Here is a 6,385-nt window from a genome sequence, read left to right on the forward strand (position 1 = left end):
CGTAACAAGGCCCCAACGCCATTGCTGACAGGAGGAAGGCCAGAAAGGGGTGCAGTACCTTTAAGAAAGCCCCACTGAATACAGACAGGACTTCAGGACGCGAGAAGGGCCCTTTGTCAGGGTCAGGGCTTGAGGCAGGAATAAGAGGGGGCGAGGTGGGGTAGAAAGCAGGGTGGAAAGTGGCTGCCAGATCTATAACATCATGAGAGGTGCTATTCAAATCTTGCCAGCAAGGGTGGCACCAAGTAGTGCGGAATGTAAACAGCAGGCTGCAGGGACTGAGCCATAGGCAATGGATTGAGCGAAGCAGGACTGCAGCTGGCATGCTCTTGGAGTCATTTAAGTTAATAGGAAGCTACTGCTCTCTGTTAAAGGAATCTTAGGTCAGGTGACTGGAAAGGGGAGAAGCAGAGACACATAAGCCAGGCTCAATGCCAGGTGTGTAGGTCTGAATCTCTGTGCCTTGTGGGGGAAGGGTCTCTGTAGAGCTTGGAGGGCAGAAGTTCACATGCTCTGAAGGGAAGGAAGACCTATGGTTCCTAAAGTGAAGGTGACTGATTAAGGGACTGCTTGGAAGATAAATAATTAAAGAATCACATTTCAAAAAGCTGACTGCAGGTCTGTGAGGCCTGGTTGTGTCTATGGGGGAGGCTGGAGGCTATAATTAGTGCCAAAAAGGCATGGTTGCTTGGTAGTGGGAACCCTAGAAATGCTGAACCTGTGATGGCAAACAAAGTTACCAAGTGAGATGGTACTATGGGTAAAGCAGCCTGGAGAGATGTGGCCAAGAGGGGAAGCACCTAATAAAAAAAATGATCTGGCCTCTAGAGGCAGCCTCCCAAAATTCATCAAAGGGAAATGAAAAGATGCTGGGGAGTACAACAGGAAGATCTGACTATCAGGGGGATTGAACTCTGAACAGAGCCCCATGCTTGCTACAGTACTAAAAGTGTTTTACATGGCTGCATTATAGCTGCACCAGTTCTGCTACAGTTGAGAGAGCCCTTTCTCTTCAAAAGTGACCCTTTTAAGTACTTCCTCAGATTGCTGTAATATCTGGAGTGGCGATTGGAAAGGTGGAGGGTAGGTTTCCTGTTCCAAACTTTTGGTGATTAGGGTGAGAGTTTGCAAAAATACAGACCCCTGAAAAAGCAGTTCTTAAGGTGGCCAGATTCTATTAACACTGGTATTATGCAGATCCAGGGCTTGAACTTCAGCTCTGCTTAAGTCCCCAAATGACATGGATCACTGGGTATTTGCTCCCATGAGGTCAGGGTGCTTAGTACTGTCCTCATGGGGTAGGAATGGTATGTAAGAAAGGGAAGCTGACTAGATAGCTGTGCATTCAAGCCACCGGCTCCGTGGATTACACTGCACGTGTGGACAAAATAAGGCTTTTTAGGCTACTGGCTTTGATGTGAGCTGGGTGGCTCCAGGGAATATGCCATAGCCACCAAAGGTGACTGACACCCAAACAGTCAGTAAAAGCAAGGCTTCTTGCAAAAATCTGCCTCCATAAAGGTGGAGTATAATCTCAGTACTGCAGAACACTTGGAAAGTGCTCGAGGCTACAGTGCCCTCCAGTACACCCCGCTGCTCTCCACATCCTGCCTCCTCAAATGGAAGTCAAGTAACTTTGCTTCCATGGTGTCATGGGTAGATTAATTTAATTGGGCCCTGTCGGTAGTACTAATTAGACTTCCCAAAACACCATGTGGACACGGTTACCCTTCTTCTGGTTTAAGAGCCAGGTCATGGAGCAGTGCTGCCTACTTGAGACTGCAGAGGTACCTGCTCATTTCTGTAAGATAAATTTGCAGTGGTAAACAGTAATGTAGAAGACTTACGTAGTGGAGAAGTGTGGATGAATAAGAGGAGGGAGGTTTGGAGCTGTTATGAGGGCAAGGGGCATTAATGAGGTAAATGAGGAGGCTCAAATATGTGGGAGAGCCTGGGACCTAGGGGGAGTGGAAGAATGACATGGAGATGAATGTCAGGACCAAGGGTAGTACCACCTGGGAGTTCCTCATTCTCTTCTCTCATGTGTGGACTGGATCTTCGGGCCATATTCTTCTGTGTATGTTTGAGCCCATACAAGCTAGGATATGGGGACATGGCTGTTCTCAGCTTCTTACCCCAGCCCCAGTATTGTCTGCATGGTGCATACTACTAGCAAGCCTGTCCTTGGCAGCTTGCTCAAAGGGAGGGCTTCACTAGATGCTGATCTATGGGGATAGAGGGAGGGGTTCAGATGCCTACAGAGGGACAGGGGCTGCCCAGGTCCTAGCAGAGGTGCAGGTGCTGGAAAAGAAGCTCACACCCTCCTAGAATGAGAAAAGCACTCGGATACAGGCCAGGGTCTTTCAGTTTGCATAGAAAGAGTAGTTCAGACTGCAGCCTGGGAGGGAAAACAGTGTAAGGGGATCCTGAGGATGCCTGCAGTAATTATTAAGATAGAGTCATGGATGCTAGGGTTGGAAGGGACCTCAGTAGATCATCGAGTCCGAACCCCTGCCTGGGCAGGAAAGAGCGCTGGGGTCAAATGACTCCAGCCAGATGCCTATCCAGCCTTCTCTTAAAGACCCCCAAGGTAGGGGAGAGCACCACCTCCCTTGGAAGCCCATTCCAAATTTTGGCCACCCTTACTGTGAAGAAGTCTTTCCTGATGTCTAGCCAAAATCTGCTCTCTGTCAGTTTGTGACCATTGTTCCTTGTTACCCCAAGAGGTGCCCTGGTGAACAGAGCATCTCCGGCCCCTTGCTGCATCCCTCTAATGAATGTGTAGGCAGCCACAAGATCACCTCTCAGCCTTCTCTTCCGGAGGCTGAAGACGTCCGGGTCCCTTAACCCTTAACCATATGAGTGGCACTCCTCTGGACCCTCTCGAGTCTATTAACATCCTTTTTGAAGTACGGTGCCCAAAACTGGATGCACTACTCCAACTGCGGTCTGACCAATGCCACATGGAGGGGAAGCATCACCTCCTCGGATCTATTTGTCATGCATCAGCAGATGCATGACAAAAGTGCAGTTAGCTTTGCGGATGATTTCATCACACTGATGACTCATGTTGGAGTCCACTATGACTGAGATCCCTTTCTGCTTTTGTCCTGCTGAGAAGGTCACTTCCCAGCCAGTAGGTGTATTGGATATTTTTGTGCCCTAGGTGCAGCACTCTGCACTTGTCTTTGTTCTACTGCATCCTATTGTGAACTGCCCACTTTTCTAACCTGTCCAGGTCTGTCTGCAATCGTTCCCTACCTTCCAGAGTGTGCACTTCACCCCACAATTTAGTATTGTCTGCAGACTTGGACAGAGTACACTTCACATCCCACATCCAAATCACTGATGTTTTTGAGGAGTGTTGGTCCAAGGACCGAACGCTGCGGGACCCCACTGCCCACATCCTTCCAGGTCAATACCAACCTGTCTACTACCACACTGGGTGTGACTGCTAAGCCAATTTGCCACCCACCGGGCTGTATAAACATCCATGTCACAGCCTCTTAATTTATTTATGAGAATGGGATGAGATACCGTATCAAAGGCCTTGCTAAAATCCAAGAAAACAACATCCACCTCTACTTCTGCGTCTAAGCATTTTGTGACCCTGTCATAAAACGAAACCAGATTGGTCAGGCATGATCTACCTGCTACAAATCCATGCTGGTTTCCCTGCTGCATTGTTTTTCCCACTGGATTCCCACAAATATGATCTTTCATAATCTTTTCAAAGACCTTTCCAAGGATGGAGGTGAGACTGACTGGCCTATAATTACTTGGCTCTTCCTTCCTCCCCTTCTTGAAAATAGGGACCACATTGACCCTTTTCCAGTCTTCCGGGACCTGACCCCAGCACCATGAGCGCTCAGACAGCTGTGCCAGTGGTTCTGCTATGACATCCGCCAATTCCTTCAGTACTCTTGGATGCAGCTCATCCAGGCCTGCCGACTTGAACACATCCAGTCCATCCAAGTGATTCTGCACCAAGTCAGCATCAACAGTTGGTGGGCTGGTGTCCCTCTGATGCCCATCTAAGAACCCATTAGGAGACTTATCTTGACCCTTGTTCAGGAACACAGAGGCAAAAAACTCATTGAATAGCTCAGCCTTGTCCCCCCTGTCTGTCACTAATTGCTCCTTCTTGTTCAGTAGGAGTCCTATGCTGCCCTGTGCCTTCCTTTTATTCCCTACATACCTAAAAAAAGACTTTTTGTTGTCTTTAATTTGTGTTGCCAGCCTCAGCTCTGTAGTTGCTTTGGCTTTTCTAACTGCCTCCCTGCAAGTGCGGGCCAAGTAGGTATACTCCTTCTTGGTAGCTTCCCCCTGCTTCCACTGCCCATATGCCTTCTTTTTTGCCCTTAGGCTCCCCTGGATTTTCCTGTTTAGCCAAGGAAATTTTCTGGCTCCTTTCCCCCTTTTCCCTCATAGTGGGATAGTCTCTGTCTGCCCCCAAAGGATCGCTTCCTTTAGGAACGACCACCCTTCCTGGACTCCCATCTCGCCAATACTCTTCTTTTGCAGTGCGTCGTTGACTAGACTCCTAAGCATGCTGAAGTTAGCCTGCCTAAAGTCAAACACTTCCACCCTGCTAGTTATCTTACCCATCCTATGCCATATGGTGAATCCAGTTGATTGGTGGTCACTGTCGCCAAGGTGACCACGAATCTGCAGCTCCCCTGTCAAGTCCCCCCCTGTAGCCAACACCAAGTCCAGTAAGTTTAATTTGATTGTGTGCCAGATGCAGTTACAATATGTAGCCCTGTGGAATTTTACAAGCTAAGTAGATAAGGAATAGATAGCCATTCATATGCATCAAGCCTTGATAGACTCATGCACCTCTGACACAGATATTTGGGTCCCTGGGTGGGTTAATCTTCATCCACTTTGCAGAGAAACTGTGTTTTCCAACTGTGTTGGAAAAAAGAAAATCAATGTTTTGGGAGGGCTGGAAGCCAGTGCCTTTTACTCTGAGCACATTGGTAGGGCTGAGATTCATAACGTTATGACTCTTCCCTGCAAGGGAGAGTCCTGGGTCCTGTGACTGGCCATCAGGCTGGTTTATGCATTTTCATGAGACAGTTGTACATGTAACAAGAAAACTGCTCTGGGAGCAGGACTTGGCACTCAGGACTCCTAACCCCCACCCTCCTTACTGGGCTATAAAGGCACACTGTTTTGCTTCCAGAGATCCTCCACACTCCAGGAATCTTGCATTCTTGGCAGCCCTGTGAGCCAGCTTTAACAGGAGAAGAGGCCAAAATGGCAGTAACTAGTAAGTCTAGGTGCCTGAGTGATTTGGTGGCCACTGCACAGGGCTAATTTGGATAACTCTTGACTTAGGCACCTACATTCTTTCTAGGCTCTCTTGAGGTACCTGTAATATTGATTTGGATCTTGCTTTCAAGTCTTTCATGAACTGTGAGAAACTACAGTGGAAAGAAATAGGGCAATGCCCTAAAATAGATAAAAGATGAGAGAAGGAGTAGAGGATTAGAAGGGGTGGGAGGAGGCTGCAGCTAGAACAAGGGAGCAGGTGGTGGAAGAAAGGAGAGAGTTGCTAGTGGAGAATGAAGAGAGATCTGGTAGAAAGGTAGCCAAGAAACAGAAACTGGGATGTACAAGGAAGAAATGGAGCAGAATTTGGAGGAGAGACAAAAAGCAGGAAAATGGTGTTTTTGAAAAGGATCCCTTCCATCTCAAAATCCCCCGGAAACCAATAAGGCAAGAACTAAACAAAATTATGCAATGACATCTTGGAGATGATTAACTATGGCACTAGGCCCCATGATGTTTAGCGGGTCTTCTACAAACACAAGAGAAATCATAATATTGATTCAGATTACACTTTTTTAAAGATTTTTTTTTTATACTAAATATTTTTAACCTTGTTCTTTCACAATCATTTCTTGAAATGCTGCTTTGTTAGCATAAAGCTGGTTTGCTCAAATGAACAGGACAAATCTAGTTTAATTCTTTCTTATGATTAGAGTTATTTAGTTTGCAACTCTTGTTTCTAATACTGAGCAATCAAATGTTTGCTATCTCACAGGCACACAGAGGAAAGTAGTCCTTATGTAGAAATAGCTTTTAGCCAGGGCAGACAAAATGCAGGGCTTGTCTATGCAGGATGCAAGGGGATCCTGCCTAGAGTGGGGGGGCTGGACCTGATGATCTGCAAGGTCTCTTCCAGCCCCTAACAATCTATGAAGTGTTTATAAGCCAGGATTCTGGTTTTAACTGAAAAAAAATTCCAAAATTCTCTGATAAGAGCCCCCACAATCTGCATTTTTCTGCAATTTAAAGTGAAATGCCATTATATTTATAGGTATCAATTGAACACGTTTTATTGATTTATTTACAATTTTAAAGAAATTTGGAAGCC

At 46.7% G+C, this 6,385-nt stretch overlaps 1 long non-coding RNA gene across 1 annotated transcript in view; it reads right to left on the reverse strand.

The window, feature by feature from the left end:
- Window positions 1-306: 306 nt before the first annotated feature.
- The window catches only part of LOC109296768, a 17,501-nt gene continuing 11,422 nt past the window's right edge, over window positions 307-6,385 (reverse strand). Inside the window, exons 2-3 of the long non-coding RNA XR_002097049.1 lie at window positions 1,408-1,410; window positions 307-318 (exon numbers count right to left, since the gene is read on the reverse strand). This is a non-coding gene — a long non-coding RNA (uncharacterized LOC109296768). The remainder of the gene's footprint in view (window positions 319-1,407; window positions 1,411-6,385) is intronic.

The sequence above is a fragment of the Gavialis gangeticus genome, unplaced genomic scaffold, assembly GCF_001723915.1.
Source record: "Gavialis gangeticus isolate Ggan-Ray unplaced genomic scaffold, GavGan_comp1, whole genome shotgun sequence".
In the NCBI taxonomy this organism is placed as follows: domain Eukaryota; kingdom Metazoa; phylum Chordata; order Crocodylia; family Gavialidae; genus Gavialis; species Gavialis gangeticus.